The sequence below is a fragment of the Manis javanica genome, chromosome 13 (genome assembly GCF_040802235.1).
Source record: "Manis javanica isolate MJ-LG chromosome 13, MJ_LKY, whole genome shotgun sequence".
NCBI classification, from domain to species: Eukaryota; Metazoa; Chordata; class Mammalia; order Pholidota; family Manidae; genus Manis; species Manis javanica.
In genome coordinates this window covers 80,965,796-80,987,858 of record NC_133168.1, presented here as the reverse complement: position 1 = coordinate 80,987,858, position 22,063 = coordinate 80,965,796, and the positions used below count along the sequence as shown (strand labels likewise).

General features: G+C 46.8%; 1 long non-coding RNA gene across 1 annotated transcript in view; it reads left to right on the top strand.

Moving 5' to 3' along the window:
- The first annotated feature begins 3,859 nt into the window (after positions 1-3,859).
- LOC108390018 (uncharacterized) overlaps positions 3,860-22,063 on the top strand; it is a 46,733-nt gene continuing 28,529 nt past the window's right edge. Inside the window, exon 1 of the long non-coding RNA XR_001851409.3 lies at positions 3,860-4,304. This is a non-coding gene — a long non-coding RNA (uncharacterized lncRNA). The remainder of the gene's footprint in view (positions 4,305-22,063) is intronic.

Genomic DNA, 22,063 nt, shown 5'->3' with positions numbered 1-22,063 from the left:
GCTCACCAATTATAATAAAAATAACACAGTAGTGAAAAGACATTAATAATAGGGGAACTATTGTGTTGGGGGAGATGAGTGTGAGGGAATATACAGAAACCCTCTACTTTATCATCAACTTCTCTGTAAATCTAGAATTGCTCTGTATTAGTTTACTAGGACTCTTGTAATGAAATACCACACACTGGGTGGCTTAAAAACAGCAGAGCTTCCTTTTCTCACGTTTCCGGGGGGCTAGAAGTTTGAAGTGAAGTGTCAGCAGCGCTGGGCACCCTCTGAGACTCAAGGTGGGGTCCCCCCTGGCCTCTTCCCAGCTCCTGGCCCTGGCTGGCAGTCCACGGTTCTGGCGGCTCACAGCAGCATCTGTCCGAGCTCTGCCTCGTCAGTGACCGCTCCCCCGACACACCCCTTCTGTGCATGTTTGTGTCTGGTCCCAACTTCCTCTTTTTACAAGGGCAGCAGTCATACTGGCCCAGGACCCATCCCAATGCCCTCATCTTAATTATCTACAAAGACTCTATTTCCAAATAAAGTCACATCCACACGTACCGGAGACTTCCACTTATCTTTTGGAAGGACGCAATTCAAATCATAACGTGCTCTAAAACATAAAATTGTCAATTTAAAAAAATCCTCTTTCCTTCTATGCCATAGAAGGAAGATAGGGAGAGACATGAAGAAATAACTCCTCTATCTTTGGCTTAATTCTCTGGCAAAATATGTCTTCTAGAGATATTTGACTAGTGGTGACTGTAGACTCTAAGACTTGACGGTGCTTATAATATGATTTTCTGTCATCCTCAGTATTCTATTGAGGTAGAGGCAAAAGATTTAAGTTGCAGGAAAAAGGATCTCATTCTTATTCTTATATGCCATCTCTAAAAAATGAAAAATGCCTCAAAATATAGGCTATCACGGACATCAGTGTCTAGAAAGCAGCAAATTAAACTTGGGAGTTTTAACGACCGTTCCTTATGTTCAAGAGCATGGGGGCAAAGGGTCAGGACAGAGGACGGGAGGAATCCGGTTTGTTGTGTATCTTATTAACCTAGTAAAATGGCTGGTTACCTGACTTTGTTGGAATATGTACTAAAGAGAACATGGCCTCAGATCTGCTTCCAAGTCAGTACCATGTCCATCTGTTCTGAGCCATAAGCTGCGATCTGGACCTCAGCCACCTCTCTGTCTCCTCACATGAAGCAGTATCTCTAGGACAGCAGAGGTTCATCTGTGCCAGACGCAAGTGGCTGCCTGCTGCTTGTCCCTTCTTCCTGTTTTGTTTGCTTGAGACAATGTTCTTAGTAAAAAACAGTCACCTCCTGAACTCCGTCATAGCTGGGGGTTCCGGGAGACCTCATCTTCTGGAGTCATGTTTAGAAGTCCCCAAAAAGGGCGACCCTTCCTAAACCGAAGAACAGCGGTCCCAACCTTGGCCTCTGCCCAGGTCCCAGGTGTGGATGCAGTGCCTTGAAGTCCAGCAACCACCTCTTGACTGTGACTGTGCTGGTCTCACTCTCAGGAAAGGGGAGCTGATCAGTGGAAGGAATCTGGGACGCTAATGGAATTATGGGGCTGCTCGTTTTCTCCTCCCACCTTTTTTCTTACAGTTTTATCTGTTGAAGGAACTAGGTCATTCCGCCTTTGCAAGTCACCACAGTTGGTGCTTCGCTAATTGCATCTCTGTGCTGCCGGTATGTTCCTCTCTGCCTGTTTCCTATAAATTGATAGCTCCCCAGGCCTGCTCTGATTCAAGTTTGACCCTTTGGGGGTGTGGGAGGAAGGTGTATTCACAGATAGTGGTGTAATAACTTCCATCACAAGACTCAGAATGTCTGTTTGTCTGTCTTAAGTGCTATTTGCAGCCTTGAGGATAGTCGGGGGTTCCAAATATATGATACTGTGATTTTATTGTTCCTTCATTTATAAGCAGGAATAAAGGGAAACTTGATTGTCAACTATTTGGTTGCTTTGAGGAACAATTAGTACAGAAAAGATAATACAAACTCTTGATTCTTTCCCTTTATTCATCATTTTTAAAAAGAATAGGTTCATTTCCTAGCATCCTTAAAAGCAATCAATGAAGAGGTTTTTAATATGTTCATTTGTTTGTTTGTTTTTTTTGGAATAACTCCTGGACTTAAATATGTGTTGTGTTTAAGTCCATAGCTATCACTATTTTTAGCGGTGCTCAGATAGTCCTACGTTGGCCCCTGGAAGTCTCTTCAAGTGGCTTCTGAACCGATTTCTCAGCTCCAGCGTCTCTGCTGGCTTCCTCACTGTCTGCTGTGACAAGATGCTACAGTCCCATCTTGTGTATTTCCTGGAACCAGCCACTTGGCCATTTCTAGGAAACGGTATTTAAAGACCTAAGTATGGTGCTTGCGGCTCCTATTGCTAGTGGGTCGGCTGTGGGATTAATATATAAATCAAGTATAGAAATCAAATGTATAATCATATATGATTTGATTATTTTTCCTGTATTTCCTGATACATGATCAAGAACAGAACAAAGAAGACCAAAACAGTTTCCGTGACCGAATTGCCCTTGCTGTTGTTTCAATACCACGTAAGACGTGGTGGCGCCCCAGGAGACTGGAGACTGCTGAGGACTAAGTTTAGAGTTAGTTAATGGTTGTGTATCAAGCCCCCCACACAGAATTCTATTATTGTAAACATGTATTTGCTTAATAAATACAAAGGGAGCCCTCTCAGCACCACTCAAGTGCTGTTATGCCTCTAGACCCCTGGCTGGTCCTTTCAGATCTTCAACATCTCATCGCGTCCCCCCCTTATCTGTGGGTCAGAGGCAGCCGGTAGCTGACAAGTGGCGCCCGAATAGGGACCCTGAAACTCAGAGCAGGGAAGCTCTGAAGATCACTGATCCGGTAAGACTCCCAGGAAATTGCACGTAGGGAGAGGATCGAGACATCAGGGACACTATAATGGACCAAACTGAAACCAGAGCAGCTAACTGGAGGATTACTTAAAATTACTCCGTGCCCTCCTGAAAACCTCAGGGGTGAAAACTTCTAAAAAAGATTTTGCTCAACTTGACGAATATATTAAAAACATTGTTACTGGTTGCTACCACAAGGAACCCTCAGACAAGCTGATGGGACTAATGTATTAAAAGATTTCAAAAAGGCTCACAGACAGGGAAACATTATCCCTGTGCCTGTTTGGATAGATCAATAGCACCCTAATAAAGAAAACCTGGCAGCCTTACACACATTAGTTCAAGAACAGCTTCAGCTAGATAGATTAGAATTTTCCACGAGCCCATGGAATTCCCCTGTATTTGTTATAAAAAAGAAGTCAGGAAATTGGAGACTCTTACATGACTTAAGACAAATTAATGCAGTCCTTAAGCGTATGGGTCCTTTGCAAGAAGGCCTCCCTTCTCCAGCTATGACTCCGGAAGACTGGGACATGGTTATCATTGATCTTAAAGACTGTTTTTTGTTTTTTTTTTATACAATTCCTTTAGCTGTGGCAGATAAGGAAAAGTTTGCTTTTACTGTACCCTCCTTAAATTTACAAGCTCCTTCAGAAATATTTCAATAGAAAGTACTTGCTCAAGGAATATTAAACAGCCCTACCATTTGTCAAAATTATGTGCACAGGGCTCTCTTGTCCCCTCGTGGTGTGACCCAGGAGCCATCTGTCCTCTCACTGTATCTCTAAATAAAAGCCTCCCCTTAGCTCTCCTACCTTGACTGTTTGCTAAGTTCATTTAACAGCTCCGCAAACAAGAACCCCGGCATCATCTTTGGGGGCTCATCCGGGATAACTTCAGAGGTGAGTTATCAGCATCCAACCCTGCCTTTTCTTTCACTGTCCTTATAGGAGAAAGCCGTCTGTGGCACACAACATCGGGTGCTCATCAGCCACTTAAATGGGACTAGCCCGGCTGCTGATCTCACTGAAGTCTCGAGTGACAGGTTCCCCTGCGTCTCCCTCAGTGGATCCCCCGTCTTCCTTGGGAGCTGGGAAAGTTACCTGAGTGGAGGCCAAGATTCCCCTTTAGAGGCATCTCCTTGGATGCAAGGGACTGAGGAAGGCCATGGGCACCTGCGAGAGTCTAGGCTGAGGCTACACTTCAGCGGCTCCTCAAAGGCCGGTGTATCTGGACTCAGACCCCGACAGACCAACTGGGTATCTATGAGGAGTGTCTCTCTTTCTGTCTCTCTTTGACTTCCAGCCTGCTTCTTCAGGCCGCCCTGGCCTCTGAGTGAGGCAGGGGGCGTCCCTAACTCTCTTCTAACTTCATCAACGTCACGGAACCCAATGCCAACCACCGCAAGGTAAGAGATGGCTCTTGTTCCTGACTAAATGCTGCACTCTTTATCTCATAAAATGTGTCTGAGCACCCGTTAGCCATTTAAAAGACAATTAACGTCAGCTACCAGTCTTAAGTCTCTGATTAGAAAGGCTTGGCCCCTGAGAGAAGTATACAGTATAATAAGATTATGCAGCTAAATACATTTTGATACAAAGAAGGAAAATGGTCAAAAATTCCATAACTACAATATGGTATTAGTTTTCTAAATTTTTTTTTGGTGAAAATCTATTCTTATTGGGTTCATTATTATCTTCAAAATTTGGGAGTTTTTTAAACTAGACTCCCTGAAATGGAAGAAAATTATCTTCTGCAATACAGCCTGGCTTTAAATGACTAGAGCTAGAACTGTACTTGCATTCCACTTCCAGTGCCCTGGACACACACAGTCCCTGTCAGTATGGAGCCTTCATGGGCCCTGTTAGTCTGGGGCCATCTGAACCTTAACCCAGTGATGTAAACTGCTCACCCTTGGAGTGTATTCTTGAAAACTGAGATACTTTTAATCAAGTAAGCTAAAAAGAAAGAAGGCAGTTGAATATTAGTAACTCAAATCCTTGTTATCAGTTTATCTTTCTGTGTATATGTCTTTTTATGAAAAGGGTTGCTAACTGTAGTCATTATGTCTCATTCTGTATGTTTGTGTGTCTAAGTGTGTAAATGAAAAATATTTTTCTACCTCTGGATGGTATTAATAAAAATTGATTTAAAGACAAGTGCTTGTGAAAATTGGGCATTCTAAAACTTCCAGAAAATTCTAATAGAAGGTATTAAGCAGTAATGCTAATTTAAGTTGAACTAAAACACACATGGCCTTATGGTTATCAGCTGCCTAAGTTTACCTAAAGTCATTGAAGTTGATGTTATCTGTTAAATATTTCAAGAAAAAATGCTTAAAGAGAGGCTTGACTTTGTCCGTTGTTTGGTAAAAGTTTTGTAAGCATAGGTGTTAGGAATGAGTAAACTAAATAAGTGTAGCAAGTAAACCTCTTAATAGTGTGTTAATGTATTACAGTGTGTTACAGTGTGTATACCTACAAACAGCCTGAGAATCTTTGTGGTAACCTAAAATCTTAATGTTTTGCTAAGTAGACATATTTTGTGCTCAGAGATTATACTGTAAAGTACATGGTTCCAGGAATTATAAAGTGTGTTAATAAATTTGTTGATCTAAATAATGCTAGTGCAATGGTTTACAATAGCCCACCTCTCAGTATTCACTGAAAATTAAAGTTCCTAATGGTTTTAAGGTCTAATTAAAGCGACTTAAAGTAATAAAGAACAGCATCTTACTACACTGATGGACAGTGACTGTAATGGGGTTTGTGGGGGGGACTTGGTGATGGGGAGAATCTAGTAAACATAATGTTCCTCATGTAATTGTAGATTAATGATACCAAAATAAAAATAATAAAAATAAAGTAATAAAGAAAACATCTCTACTTGCTAAAAAAAGATGTGTGTTTTAATAAAAGAAAGTATAAGAAATAGAAATTCATTTTGTTGAGGGTAAAAGAAGGTAACTGTTCTAAAGTACAGCTGTTCATTTAAAGAGGGAGAACACTGAATGTAAAAAGGTTGTAGAAAGTTTATAGAAGAATTATTGATATGGTCATGCTATGTGAAATTAAAGCAAATAAATCTTGATATCAAGTACACAGCAAAATTAGAATTTTTTTTTCGGTATCATTAATGTACAATTACTTGAACAATATTATGGTTACTAGACTCCCCCTATTATTATCAAGTCCCCTCCACATACCCCATTACAGTCACTGTCCATGAGCATAGTAAGATGTTGTAGAATCATTACTTGTCTTCTCTGTATATACTGCCTTTCCTGTGTGTCTTGCCAATGGGTTTCAGCCCTGGGGAAGTTCACTATGGATTCAGTGTGACCAAAATAAATGACAGCAAAACGTTCTTGGGGGTGAAAGGGTTATACCCAACTTTATTTCCAGGCGGCAGGGAAGTGACTAAAATCCTGTTCACTCAGAGCGAGTCTGCATGCAGCAAGCCGGTCTCTGTCTCTGGGCCCCTCTGCCCACACAGCCGTCCTCTGGACCTCTCTGCACAGTCATCCTGCACGGCCATCCTCTGGGCCTCTCTGCACAGTTGTCCCGCACAGCTGTCCTCTGGGCCTCTGTCCTCGGTGCTGCCACCACTCCAGTCTCTGCTCTGCTCTCCTGCAGCTTTGCAGCCCTGCCACCAGAGCACTGGATGGAGCTCTTTATGTAGAGTCAACAACCATGTATTGCCCACAGGTGTGCAGTGAGTTAGTCAACCAGGGCCAAGTGAGAATCCTGGCCACAGGAACTCTCATTTTATCCACACTGTGTCCCCCCCACCCACTACATTATGTGTGCTAATCGTAATGCCCCCTTTTTCCCCCTTCTCCCTCCCTCCTCACCCACCCTCCCCAGTCCCTTTCCCTTTGATAACTGTTAGTCCATTCTTGGCTTCTGTGATTGTGCTGCTATTTTGGTCCTTCAGTTTTTGCTTTGTTCTTATGCTCCACAGATGAGTGAAATCATTTGGTACTTGTCTTTCTCTGCCTGGCTTATTTCACTGAGCATAATACCCTCTAGATCCATCCATGTTGTTGCAAATGGTAGGATTTGTTTTCTTCTTATGGCTGAATAATATTCCATTGTGTATATGTACCACATCTTCTTTGTCCATTCATCTGCTGATGGACACTTAGGTTGCCTCCATTTCTTGGCTATTGTGAATAGTGCTGTGATAAGCATAGGGATGCATATGTCTTTTTCAAACTGAGCTGCTGCATTCTTAGGGTAAATTCCTAGGAGTGGAATTCCTGGGTGAAATGGTATTTCTGTTTTGAGTTTTTTGAGGAACCTCCATACTGCTTTCCACAATGGTTGAACTAGTTTACATTCACCAGCAGTGAAGGAGGGTTCCCCTTTCTCCACATCCTCACCAACATTTGTTGTTGTTTGTGTTTTGGATGTTGGCCATCCTAACTGGTGTGAGGTGATATCTCATTGGGTTTTAATTTGCATTTCTCTGATTATTAGCGATGTGGAGCATCTTTTCATGTGCCTGTTGGCCATCTGAATTTCTTCTTTGGAGAACTGTCTGTTCAGCTCCTCTGCCCATTTTTTAATTGAATTATTTGCTTTTTGTTTGTTGAGGTATGTGAGCTCTTTATATATTTTGGATGTCAACCCTTTATTAGATCTGTCACTTATGAATATATTCTCCCATACTGTAGGATGCCTTTTTGTTCTACTGATGGTGTCTTTTGCTGTACAGAAGCTTTTCAGCTTGATATAGTCCCACTTGTTCATTTTTGCTTTTGTTTCCCTTGCTTAGGGAGATATGTTCATGAAGAAGTTGCTCATGTTTATGTCCAAGAGATTTTTGCCTATGTTTTTTTCTAAGAGTTTTATGGTTTCATAACTTACATTCAGGTCTTTGATCCATTTTGAATTTACTTTTGTATATGAGGTTAGACAATAATCCAGTTTCATTCTCTTGCATGTAGCTGTCCAGTTTTGCCAACACCAGCTGTTGAAGAGGCTGTCATTTCCCCATTGTGTATCCATGGCTCCTTTATTGTATAAATCGGCCATATATGCTTGGGTTTATATCTGGGCTCTCTATTCTGGAAAAATTAGAATTTTGTTCTCAGTTAAAAGGACAAAGTTTTCTTAAACTGTTAGTCTGCTCTTAATGTTGAAAGATTGCAAAGATTTTTCTAATTGTTTTATCAAAACAGTTTCTCATGCTTAAAGTCTCAATGAGTTGTCTAAGTATTTAAGAAAATGAGACCTTAATATTAAAAGGACTAAAAGCTAAGCTTTGCTAACAACTGTGTAATCTGTATTTGCCTTTAAAACCTTTTATTGTCATTCTGGTTAAATAGATAAGTATTGTTTCATAGTGAATTATGATTCTATTTAGGCAAGTGCCTTAAAAATTTTCTGATAGCTTCCCAAAATCAAATTCAAAAAGGTGCTTTTTACCTCTAGTTCATGCTGATATTTTCCAGAGGGCCCCTGAAGAATGTCAGAGGAATTTTTTCTATCATCAGTGAAAATATTTGGCTAATTTCGCTTATTTATCTGATATATATTTACCTGGAAAGCATTGTCAAAGGGAATGATGCTAAACTTTGTTGCTGAATGTTTTATGTTACAGACAGAAATATCCAAATTTCTTATGCCAACTGTCTTGTAGTAAGCTCTCATTAGATCTTTAACCATGGCCATTTGTAAGTCTTTTGTCATTTATAGTCACTGTTTTATTACTCCTAAACTAGTAAAGAACTAGATTTCAGCAGAACAAGTATTGGTTACATAATATTAACTAAACTAAGGGAAATGATTTTGTGGCTTTTTGTTTCAAATGTTGCTGATAAAGTGTTATAAGCTTTTTCTCTTAAGCTGACTGACAACAGTTTTGTAAATCATAATACCTTTATAAGCAGAATTGAAACATTTATCTTTCTCTCTACCTGACCCCTCCAGAATTTAAAAACTTCCAGTATTTTTATATTTTATGGCAGTATGTTTATTTGCATAAGCTCAGTAAGAATCTGCTTTCCTTGTAACAGGACCAATTAAAAACACTGGTTAAGTTACCAAGGCTTTGACTGGAACGTCATACCTGAGAGACAAGTGTGTAAACTCACATATGAACAGACAGCTTTAAGGAACAGGTTGACTTTATAAAGCCAACAAAGCCCCTTAGAACTGGCCTGGGACCTTGCTTACAGGGTTCCCAGCAGCCTTACCAGGTGGGTAAGGAAGGTCACTTCCTGGCAAGTGCGGGAACCTCAGGAATGTCTTGGAGACCTCAAGAGAGGAATTCACCCAAATCTACAGGTACTGCAGGCAAAACTTGATGGCACATCTGGCTTGGCTTTCTGGCCTCTAGGGGCCTTTAAAAGTCCAATCTGAGATTCCTTATCAAAACTTCCAGCAAAGCACACTTAAAAGATCCTGTGTAATCAATTGCTCTTCTTGCTGCTCTTACGCAGTCAAGCCAAGTGTTAATTATTTTCTTAATCTAGTTACTTCTAATAAAAATGAGGGTGATTTTAGAGAAAAGTATTGTTTGAATAATGCAGCCTTATCTATACTAAATCCTAATTGGGACGTAGACTAGATCCAGAATTCTAGTTTCCCCCAAGTACCTGGCTATGATTCCCCAGATGTTTTAGTTTTTGCCCACCATTTCAATTAAAATTTTACTGTTTCTCATCCTCATATGCAGCCATGCATTCTTAATCTTGTCAAGTTGCTCCAAAAAGGAAACTCCAACTCCAGAACAGACAAAACTAACCTGTGGTAACAGACATCAGAAAACGGTTGCCTTTAGGTTGGGGGTGGTGATGGACTGGAAAGGTGCATAAGATAACTTTCAGAGTGATGGGGATGGTCTGTATCTTGCCCTGCAATTATCAAAACTCATTGAACTGGTCATCTAAGATCTTTTTATTGTGTTGTATGTTAATTATATAAGGAGGGTTGGAGGGTAGGAGGACGGGGGTGAGGAGGGCAGACGTCCAGGCAGGCAGGTACATGGTCTGCTCAGAGCATCTTGATGGCTTATGCCTGGAAAATGGGCACTGTGCAGGAAGTGAGCTCCACCCCTGCGTGTAAGCTGACTATAGGCAGCAAGGAGGACTGAATGATTCTGTGCAAATTACACCTGTGTCTTGGAAAGGTTACCTTGCAATAGATGAGATTTAAGGAGTTAGGCTATCTGCTATGACCCAGGTGATGTTACAGAAGATAATTTGGAGATTCCACTTGGTTACAGTGGCACATGCTATGTTATTTCTAACCTCCCTAACAGGAGGAGTTAGCATTTCACTGGTTGCTAGGGAAATTGTGTTCTTAGCAGTTACATATTGGTTCCTAATTTTAAAAGACTTGGGAGAAAGGAGAGTCTTAGAGAAACCTAGAAATCTCTACTGGTATGCCCTGCTAGGACTTGTACACTTGCTAAAATGTGGCTATTTTCCTCTTAATGCCTTTATGGGTGACTGTCACCTTAGCAACAATGATACTGGACAATGCCGGGTCCTTAACGGAGGACTCCCACAGGTCACATGAAGTCCTGGAAGCTGTGTTCAGGACTGCCGGCAGGTGCTGGCACAGATGGGATGACTGGTGGCCGCTGCCAGGGCCAGGGCGTGGGCTGGGAATATTGTGTGCAGAGGGTAACCTGACAGGAACACAGGATTTCTGCCAGCCCATCAGGGCCATAACTACTATGGGGCAAAATTCCACATCCCTTTGGCCCTAGGCTAAAGCTTAGTGTGGCTTCTTGGTTGTAGTAAACAAAGCTCATGCTTCTCCCATGGAAGACACCACAGAGGCAGTACGAGAAGAATCCCGAACTGTCCTCTGGCTTGGGAGCCGTAGAGTCCTCAGAGCAACAAGGGTAGCTGTAGGGCCCTACCATCCCCATGATCTGCACCCACACCCAGCTCCATTTAATAAGATGGACAATTGACCTAAATCATTTGTAAAGTGCTAATAAACTCAGTTTGGTGACCCCTTAAACCCCTGCCCACAGAAAATACACAGGACCATCTCTGGCAGAGCACAGGGCTGTGTCTCAGCATCCCTGACCCCTTTCCATCCCGAATGCACCCTCTTTCCACCTCACCACTGGAAAGCAATTTTAGGCAACTTGCCAGTATTTTCCTGAAGTGATTCTGTGAGGAGATGAAGAGGGTTTCCCTCTGTTTGGCTCTGGACCTGCCTGTGCAAGTGGGAGTGGTCGGCACACCATCTCTCTGCACCCCATCCTGAGGCCAGCCCGCCCCCCCCAACTGCAGGCCAGAGGAGGCTGGTCGGGAAACACCTCAAGGGAGACGGGGAGGCAGAGCAGAGCATGAGACCAGCAGAGGAGGGAGACAGCAAAGCAGGAGGCAGTGTGCAGTGTTCCCTCCTTTGGGAGACAGGGTGCAGGCGGTGGGGTGGCAGGATCGCCAAGGGAGAGGAAGAGGGGAGCAAGAAGCTGGGTACCCTGGTGCTTAGCCTCCCCCGCAAGCCTGCTCTCCGAGGGACTGGCCAGCAGACGACAATCTCATGACACACGCGGATTTCCGTACCTGTCACAGCGGTGACATAGGCAGTAGGCATTCACAGGCAGTGCTATTTCAGTGGGAAAATATGCCCAACCGAGCAATTTTTTGGAATTTCCTGTTCAGAAAAAGCAACCCCCAATGGCATCTTGGACTCTTGCATGTGACAGTATGACACAAACAGATGAAATACAATGTTCAAATCAAATAATAAAATACGCTGTTATCTTACTACACTGATGGACAGTGACTGTGAAGGGGTATGTGGGGGGGACTTGGTGAAGGGGGGAGCCTAGTAAACATAATGTTCTTCATGTAATTGTAGATTAATGATACCAAAATAAAAAAATTTAAAAAATTTAAAAAAGATGAAGCAAATAGGGTAAAATGTTAAAAAAAATACACTGTTATTTGGCATTTTGTATGTCACCTATGAAATAATGGAAAACATATTTTGCCAGGCACTTGCTAACACCAAAGCATTCCACATCTGCTGGTGGTGGCCTCTCGGGGTCAGCACTGCCGGGGCGCCCCGGGGAGGAGAAAGCAGGGTGGTCAGGCTCCTCTAGAAGTGGCTTCTGGCCCCTGGCTGCTCCCCCACCCTGAGGGGTGGGACTGTGCTTCAGCACCCCTCACCTCTTCAGCAGGAAAGCCCTTGAGAGGCAGCCAGGCAGGCTGGGCCCAGAAGACCAGGGAGCAGACCCAGTGTGCCGGCAGAGCCCGGCACTTGGTGGAGGCCCTCAGAGAGGCTGCAGGGGTGGGAGGGAGGCTGTCGTTGAGGGGAGTGGGGCACAGTGTGCTGTGTGGGTCTGCATGCATGTGCGGGTGAGACATGAGAACAGCTCCTTCCATGTGAAAGGCTGAACTGTGTCCCCCCAAAATACATATGTTGAAGTTCTAACCCCCAGCCCCTCAGAATATGATTGCATTTGGACTTAAAATCTTTCAAGAGGTGATTAAGTTAAAATGGGATCATTAAGGTGGGTTGTAGTGCAAGACCACCTGTGTCCTCCTGAGAAAAGATGAGGACACAGACACGTGGAGGGAAGACCGCGTGAGGACGCAGGGAGCAGGCGGCACCCGCACGCTGGGGGGAGAGGCCTCGGGGGAACTGACACCTTGACTGGGACTTCCGGCCCCCAGATTTGTGAGACGATAAAACTCTGTTGTTGAAGTCCCGCTTCCTGTGGTACCTTGCTACGTCAGCCCAGCAAACTATACCTGTGCAGCTGGTATTGTAGGGTTGTTTTAATCACTTGAATTTAAACTGAACCAGGAATCTCTATAGCTGTCAACTTTAGTGAAGAGTATTTTTCCTAACTCTGCTACAAAGGATGATCAATAGCCTCTTAAGGCACTAGAATAATGGTGTTTACAAATTCACTTAAGCAGCCCAGAAGCCACAGCGGATTAAATCTAGCAGACTATGAAAAATAATACAAAGAAGGCTACTGGATACCACAAGTACTTTATTATTTCTTCTTTTGAAAATCTGCAGAGCATATATATGAATTTTCTCTCTCTTTGGGGTGTTGCTCCCCCAGAAACCCAGGTGCACCCCTCTAGCTGGTGAGCTGGTGGGAAGGAAGCACACAGCCCAAGTGGGTGCCCCAGCTGTGCATTCTGTCCCTAATCTAATCACCTTCCCCACATGGCCTCAGGCAGTGTGTGAGGCAGGAAATCAACCCTGTAAAAAAAATTCCTAATTAGAGGTCCCCTTCTCCCAGAAATGGGAATTTTGGATTCGTTTTTACTCTCGCGTTCAACCTGGCCAGGTGCCTCCAAATGCTCGGGTTCCTGCACAACCACAGGTACAGAGGGAATGGATGTGGCCCTGCGGTGGGGCGTGGGCATTTGCGCCCACCCACCTACAAAAATGATCTCAGCGCACAGCAGAATCATCCACTAAAATAAGCCAAAACACAAATCTTCCCAAAAACTGAACATGGAGCCATTCTGGGGAGGCAGTGACTGCAGCCCTGGCCTCTTCCCTTTGCTGCCTTCCTTGTGGCCACTACCCTTCAGGGCTCGGGAGGTAGGGTCAGCCCAGTGGTGCATTTTCCCTCCCAGGGTCACTCACTGTGACCTGCAGTACAAGGTGTCTGCATGTGGATCCTCAGCATCACACTGACAATGAGCATGTGAACAATAAATGGATGGATGATTGAGTTGCTGTGTGTACAGGCCTTTTTCCAGAGTAACAGCATATACGTATATACAGTTGACCCTTGAACAATGAGGGTTAAGGATGCTGACCCCTCGGGCAGTCGGAAAATTCTACTGTAAATTTTGACTCCCCCGAAACTTAACTAGTCATAGTCTACTGTTGAAGCCTTATGGATGACCTAAGCAGTTGATGAACACATATTTTGAAAGTTACAGGTAGTATACACTGTATTTTAAAATAAAGTAAGCTAGAGAAAAGATTCTTTCAAACTGGTGCACATCTCCCAAAATTTTCCAATACATTCATTGAAAAAAAATCCACATGTAAGTGGACCCGTGCAGTTCAAACCTGTGTTGTTCAAGGGTCAGCTGTATTCTAAGAATGCCCTCTCTGCGTCAGACTGGACTTTTTGCGTCAGCCGGCTTTATTGGAAGCTCGGTTTTGTTTTGTCTATTTGCTGTGCAGTTTTCCCCAAAGGTCTGTGTTTCGTGGCTGGGGTTTAAAGGAAGGCTGACTGGAGAGAGAAGGGCTGCGGCCACTTACCAACAGACAGAACTTCAGGGAGAAAACGCTTGGTGGAGACAGCCCCGCTGCAGAGCCGCCTCCCATTCCGCCCCCAGCGGGTCCCTCTCTGATCTCCGCTGCTCCTACATCCCCTCCCATCTGGGGCCACATCTCCATCTTCTCAGATCCAGTGTCCCCAAATTGAGCACGGGCCTCTGCGGTGAGGAAGATGTCCTAGGAACAGAATTTACCAGGGTCAGAGGAATAATGGAAAAAAGGACGCCAGAGGGAAATTCTGTAATGTTTCATTCATTTCAACACTTAACAGCAGCTACTTTGATCGATCTGATAACGAGTGCTCAACTGAGAATGCTGACTACTTCCCCAGCCTCCAGTTCCTCATCCACAAAATGAGGACATAGCACCAATCTTGCATTGGTTTTGGGGTGAGAATTAAATAAGAGGATGTACTTGGAAATACTTTGTAAACTATAAAAAATTTTGCAAATATAAATAATGACAATTATTATAATATAAAGCACTCAGTCCTCAGGTCTGGGGAAATAACCTGGATGCATATATGAGGAGAACCACCTTCATATTATGAATTAACTGATTTTTTAAAACTAATTGAAATCCTTTCACTTTCTGTTTTGGCCCAATTTATCAGAAAACTGAACTTTTAAATAAGAATCCTCTGCTATTGCTCTGAGCTTCTGCATAATTGTTTCCCTTTGTCTCTGTGGAAATGAAGGAGTCTGCAGACTGCAAGGGGCTGTCTGCATCCAGGCGGCACCCCCGCCCAAGAACCGCTTCAGCCGCAGTGCAGCGTGGCATTGCCCAGCAGGGACAGCGGCAGACTGCAGCCTCCAGCTGGGGGCCGGCTCCTTTGGCCAGAGAAACGGGGAGCAAGTCCTCCCGTGGTTGAGCGTCCAGCAGCCCACGTTTCTAGCTTCTGTGCCCGGTGCTCCAAGTCCCCATGAGCACTGACTCACTGATGGACCAACGACTCCAGCCCTCAGTCCTGCTGGCCGCTCGAAGGTCTGGAGATGTGTGTAGGCGCTGACCCCACCCATGGGTTTCCCGCTTTACCACGCTGGGTGCTGGGTGCTGTTTACCAAGCCCCGGAGCAGATAGCAGAGCCTGCAGGTGGGGGCCTGTTAGAGGGGCTGCATAGGGACTTGAGGCTCCCACGGAGGGTCCAGACCTGCAAACCCAAGGGGCCAAGTGCAGAAGCAGGAAGAGGGGTGGAAGGTGTCACTTCATCATTCCAAATGGGGAAGCAGAATCCTATCCCACGTCACCTCCTCCTCCCTCGGCTGAGTCCCGGCTGCCTGGATGTGGATCAAATGAGGGTTCCTGTGTCCAGGATCCTCACCTGGCCCTGGTCGGCTAGCTCACTGCATACCTGTGGGCAATACATGACTGTTGACTCTATATAAAGAGCTCCGCCCAGTGCTCTCCGTGCAACACGGTGTGGCAAGGCTGCAAGGCTGCAGGAGAGCCAAGCAGAGGCTGGAGTGGTGGCAGCACCGAGGACAGAGGCCCAGAGGATGGCTGTGTGGGACAGCTGTGCGGGCAGGGAGGCCGAGAGGCAGAGACCAGCTTGCTGCCTGCAGACTCACTCTGAGTGAATGGGATTTTAGTGACTGACCTGCCACCTGTGGGAATAAAGTTGGGTTTAACCCTTTCACCCCAAGAACATTTTGCTGTCAATTTCTTTGGTCCCATTGAATCCATAGCAAACTTACCCAGGGCTGAAACCCATTGGCAAGACACTGGACTAGGCGGGCAGAGCTCTGCCAAACTGAGGGGCAGCTCTGGACCAACACAGCCTCTCTGGGAGACCAGGAGGCGGAAGAGAACAGTCATGAAATGGCAGGAAAACCTTTTCGTTGGTGGCTCAGAGCAGGTGGGGGTGGGGTGATTAAAAATCAGGCTTCAAGGAAACAGAAGCTGCCACAGGCCCTTTGACTCAGCTCAGAAACGGAAGCAAACTGATGATTTTCCTCACCATCAAAATGCTTTTCGCAATGGGAGTCAACCAATACATCTTTTATCCTAATTTTGAGGTCCTTCAAGAATAGCCCGTGAGAAGAAGGGCAAACAGGCAAGCACATAATGTGGTCAACGTTAAGCGGCTTGATTCCTAAGGAGAAAGAGGCCAGAAGCAGGGCTGCATTTGGGGGGTGTCACAGTCCATTAGAAAGCAGTGTCTAAGTTGCATATACTGTGGTGACATACAAGTATATGGAATCCCAGGTGCTGAATATGAATCTGTGGCTTTGCAGGAGGTTTTGTGAAATGGTCCAGGTCCTCTGCTAATGGCCGCCCCGGAGGTCACTCCACGAGCATGCGCTCTTCATAAGTTGTGGTGGTGGCTGCTGCGTGAAGGATTCCCCCTTCCCCCCAGGGCTAGAGATTTGGGAAACTGGTTGGGGAAGCACTAAATCCTTGCCTTTGTTTGCCACTTGAGAATTGGTTTGGGGTGGGCCAAAAAGAAAACCCCCAAAAAGGTTAGGAATTTGTGCCCTGGAGTAGACCTGCATGGAGTGCGCTGCTCTCCTCTGTGCTCTGCAACCTTGGAAAGGCTTGCTCTCCGTATCAAGCACACATTTGTACTGTCTGTGTGTGCATTCTGTGAGTGCTCAAGGGCTGCACCAGTCTTTTAAAAGTAATGAGCCATTTTGGATTGGCACCCACTCCATCCTTGACCACGGCAGGTGCCGGTGAGGATGTGGAGAAACAGCATTCAACACAACTGAACATACATGTGTGCTGCACCCCGAATGAGTCGACAACTCACGTCCACATGAAAGCCTGCACACGGATGTTTATTGTACCTTTATGCATAATTGCCAAGACTTGGAAGTAACCCAGATATCCTTCAGTAGGTGAATGGATTAACAAACCGTGGTTCATGCAGACAATTGACTATTATTCGACACTAAAAAGAAATGAGCTATATGAAGCCATGAAAAGATATGGAGGAATCCTGAATATATATGACTAAGTGAAAGAGCAACGGGGGAGAGGTGGCATGCTGTGTGATTGCAGCTGTTTGACATTCAGGAAAAGCAAAACTGGAGGCGGGGAAAGGATTGGGATGCCAGGGGCTGGGGGTGGAGGAAGGGGCAAGCAGAGCACAGGGGATATGGGGGGTGCAGCTATTCTGCAGGAAACCCAAATGACGGGCCTATGTGGTTAGACAGCATCAAACCCACAGAGTGTGTTGGGCAGCCCTAGGGTGCACTGCGGACTTGGTGCTGATGTGTCCGTGTAGGTCCGACATTCCTATGCGGGGAGCAGCACACACACCCCAGGACGAAGCCTGTGGTCTCCTCTGACTCCCCAAATCGCCAAGGCTGCCCTTGGGATCCACACAGGGGTTACAGCTGCCTGTTGTTGCTTTGAGGTGTCTTTCATCTCCTTGAAGGATTTGGGTAGTAATTTCTCCCACTTCCCATTGTATCACTTCATGTGTGAAAGGCAAGACTTCTGCATGAATCTCAGTACAAAATGTGACAATCTCATCTACTGTGGGCGTCTTCACTTCTTAGGATCTGTAAAGCACTCTGTTGTTGCTTTGCAAGAAGACAGGAAATTGTGAGCCATCCTACAATGATGGGATTGCTACACAGTACCAGTGAGGGTTCCATCAGGCAAGCAAGACCACTACCTAGCATGCAGTAAGACTCTGCACCATTCTAAGAGGTGTTAAGGAAGGAAGGGTCTAGAAGTGGGCTCTGAAATCAGAGATTCACCGACCAGCCCACCTGAGACGCTGGTGCAAGGGAACCAGTCCAAGCTCTTAGGTGACCGTGAATGGGGGCTGGTGGAGGAGTCGGTGGAAGGCTCTCTCTTCTGTGTGGTCACCGCCCCAGGTCTGCAGCTAAGTGTCTGGTGGTGTACTGGGACCACTGTTGGTCAGCACGGTCAGTGGCAGGGAAAAAGACAGCGATGGAGCTCGGAAAACAAAGAAAAAGCTTTTGGGCTGCTCTGCATCCGCCTCTCACCATCCTGACCACAGGGATCCTTGGACAGTAATGGAGCTGCTTTGTTTCCACCTTTCAAATGCTTGATATTCTTCTTTCGGTCATTTCTGACCTGAAATCTTGCAGGGCTAGAGATTCTAAGAAACATATTTCCATCCCAACAGGCCCTGGCCATGCATGAGAGGGTTGCATCTAGGATGGGTTGAGGAGGAGGGGGTGATAACTATTGGCTGTAACCTCAAAAGCAACCTACAACCTTCTCGTGCAAATTTCTTCAAAACAAGACTAGCCGAAATTCTGGAGCACCTTTTCTCATAAGGAAAAACTTACCGTAAGAAGTAAGTAGATCTGAGCACACAGGGGCGGCCAGCCCTGTATGCTGTGCTCCACTGCCTCAGTGGCCCTGTTAGGGGCAGTGAGCCCATGCCCTGGTGTCTGAGAATCACAGCTGCGGCCGTCCCTGTGCACCACCCTTGGCCCCAGAGATCTACCCCACCTGCAGTGGTACCTCTCCTAGGGGAATGTTCCAGAACAATGGCTGGCTGAAGTAAGGGCGCGGAGGCAAGCCCTTCAGCTCAGCTTGGGAACCCTGAGCTCCAGAGCTCCGCATAGGACCAGCCGAGGCCTTGGGTGCAAGTGCCCTGCTGCTCAGAACCTCCTGCCTCCTCAGGTGTGTCCTGTACGCCAGCACACCTGCGTGCGGCTTCCCGGCTCAGCGTCTGTTTCCAGGGAACTTCCCCCATAGCAGGCAAGCACCTCCTCAGAGGGAACCTCTCCCCCAACTCTGGTCACGTGGCTCTAGCAGAAGCAGCCACAGCAGAGTGGCTCCCCGGCTGCCACAGGGACAGGCATTGTCTCCCGCTCATGGGGAAGCTGGTCCACAATGAGTGAGAATGAAGGCAACACAGCAACCAGCAAAAGTTAAAGAGTCCTGATTGCCATCACTCTTGGGGTACCCTACGTGCTTTGGTTCCTTCCTTCTTTAGATTTAGTTGTTTAACTTTCTTTGTAGTCTCAAGGGGTTGGAAGGATTTGGGGCTGACCAATGGAAACGGGATGACCGGGGGAAACAGAAACACACAAGCTTTACAGGTGGTGTCTTGCCAGTGGGTTCCAGCCCCAGGCACGTTGGCTGTGGATTCAGTGGGACCAAAGAAATTGACAGCAAAACGTTCTTTGGGGTGAAAGGGTTTATAACCCGGCTTGTTCTCCCAGTGGTAGGTCAAGCACTGGCGTCTCTGCCTCCGCCCAGAGCACTGTGCCAAGCTCTCTGTATAGCGCAATGACAACTTACTGCATACAGGTGTGGAAGCAGTAGCCCAGCAATAGGCCAGTTAGTACACCATCAGGTGGTTTAGTTCAGTGAGGATCCTGGCCATAGGAACCCCAACCTCCCCGCAGGTGGTCCTTGGACAGACGGAGTTTTGTCCACCCCAGTGTGAGCCCATCCCCAGGCTACAATACCGGGGCCCCGTCCAGGAGGCGAGAGAGAGAACGGGAGAATCGGGAGGGGCTCACGTGGCTGGTGGTGGCACTCAGCAGCCCCGGCTCAGAGGGTTCTGCAGGGCACTCCACCACCATACAAATGGCCAGCAGATGTGGGATGAGATGGGGGATGTAAAGCAGGCCTTCTCTCAATGGGTAAAACTGTGCTGGTTTGGGCAATTTAAAAAATAACTGGATGTGTAACAATTTCACTGAGCACCGATGGACTCTGAGCTGCAGGTCCCACTGTGCAGTGAAGCCGTGAACGCCCCGGGGACGGACGCACAGAGGCCATCTGCCCTCAGCTACGCAACAAGTCTACTGGCTCCTGCCCTGTGCTTTCAAAAGACACCCTTGCTGCTTAAGCTGATTTGAGTCGAAGCTCTGATAGTTCAGTCAAGGAGGCCTGTCTAGTACAGAAGTCTGGCCTAGGCCTTCCTGTGTACAGCAGTTTGTGCCCCTCTGTGCTCAGGACCTTGAGCTCTGCACTGCCCTCAGCACACGGCTCTGTCCCGCATCATCGCTTCAGAGTCTCCCGTGGGGGCTGCCCGGCCTCTGTCGCTGGTCAGCTCTCTGAGGACGCAGCCTTGCCTGGTGGCCTGCTTTGGTCAGGACCCCGTGCCCTGGGCAGCTCCTTCCTCTCCCCTGCGCTGAAGGGCTGCAGGCTGCAGCCTCGCCGTCCTGGGGACAGGTTTCCTCTGCACAGGGAGGCTGTGAGAGCTCAGAGTGGACCCACATGGTGGCCTGAGCTGCCACGGCCTTTTGGGTTCCTGCTGCGTCACATGATTTCCCTTTTTATTTCAGTTCCTGGGTGCTCACTGATGCCTGGGATGTTTGCCCATCTGCCGTGTTTAGCCCTCTTACAGGAGGTGGCACCACACTCAATCAGTCAGTCAGCCCATCACTAGTGAAAAATAAAGCCCAGACTGGAATGCAGGGGTCCTGGTTCTGGCCCTGGAGCTGTGTGGGCAACTCCATACCTCAGCTTCCTCATCTGCAGTACGAGGACGCGTGGCCCCGTATGTCGGGCACGTCATTCCACATAACAATGGGCTGCATATTTGGGAAGAACCTCTGGGCTTCCAGAACATACACAACTTGTCTGAGATCACATGTGGTGAGGGGTAAGGCCTGGGTAGGGGTGCAGATGGTCTGCCCTGGGAGCCCACCCCCGGCTCCATTGCCCCGCGTTCCCCAGCTGCACCCTCTTAGCTGCCCTCTGCCTCTAAACTCGGGCAGGGTTTGCCGCCACTTGCACGGGCCCAGCACTGGGCTGGCTGTGCTCCTGGCCCTTGCCTGGGAACCTGTTTGGACTCACGGCCTTCCTGATTCAACATCACCCAAATTTGTGAGATTTCAGCAAATTGTTGTGCCTGGTTTCTTCCCAGAAGACCTAAAACATTAAGGAGGTGACATTTGAAATGGGGATGCTCTTGCTGGCTATGCTGAGAACAGCGTTATTCCAGGGAATGGATCTGCTTATCATTTTGTAACGCATATAGAGAGGTGTTTAAAAACACATGTAACAAAGATGGTTATATGAGTGCTATGCACTTAAAAAATAATAAACTGGGTTTAGGCACGCCTACAGAGCGCAGGGCTCCAGAGCACCCAGATTCATAGGCTTCTTGCTCTAGAAGGGACGTTCATGTATCATTTAGTTATTTATCTCAGCTCCATCCATTTCGGTTGGATGGACATGTACTCAGGGAAGAACATGGGGGTTTTTCTGGGCCTGGAAGAGGGATGGAGGACTGGGATCAACCACTTCGGCAGAGCAGCAGAGTGGCTCCGGCTCACTCCCTGTGAGTGCAGTGGTAGCCACACACCGAGGAGCCAGGAGACCTATTTTTGGAAGGTACATCAGGACAGCGACTTCATGAGTCTGTGAGAGGATGCTTTTTCCTTTTGAAAATACTCTGTAAGGTCTCAATGTTCCACTTTCCTGGGAACTGAGCAGCTGCTGCTTTTCAGAGGAGCTATAAATAGTTCTAAGCAATTTGAATAAATAATGCAGCAGAATGAGGGTGAGGAGGGCCAGGTGTGCCGGGAACTCTGACTTGCCTGGCAGTGTGAGCAGGGCACACAGAGAGACAAGGCGCCCCGGGCCCAGCACCCAAAAACCAAGGGTATGGGAGAGAGGACTACTGCGATGCTCCCTGAAGGAACTGGCCCTCAAGTGGCCTCCCTGCCTGGAGGAACAGTGCCAAGCCCAGAAGGGACTCATGGCAGAGCTGCGCGGAGCCTGGGTGTGGAGATGTGCTGGGAGTGGCCGCTAGAGCTGCAGTCAGGAAGCCCTGATCTGAGCAGGAGGTGCACAGTGTGTGCTGGGCTCAGCACCCCTCCTCGGGACCAGTACCTCATGTTGGCCTCCTTCAAAAGGTGCCCTCATGAATGGAGTGGCCCATCTGAGTGTTCTGAGCCGCAGTGAAGCAAGAGCCCCTTCTTGGCAAAGATAAACAGAATGCAGGAAATCATCCCCCATGTGCACAGAATCATCCAAGGCC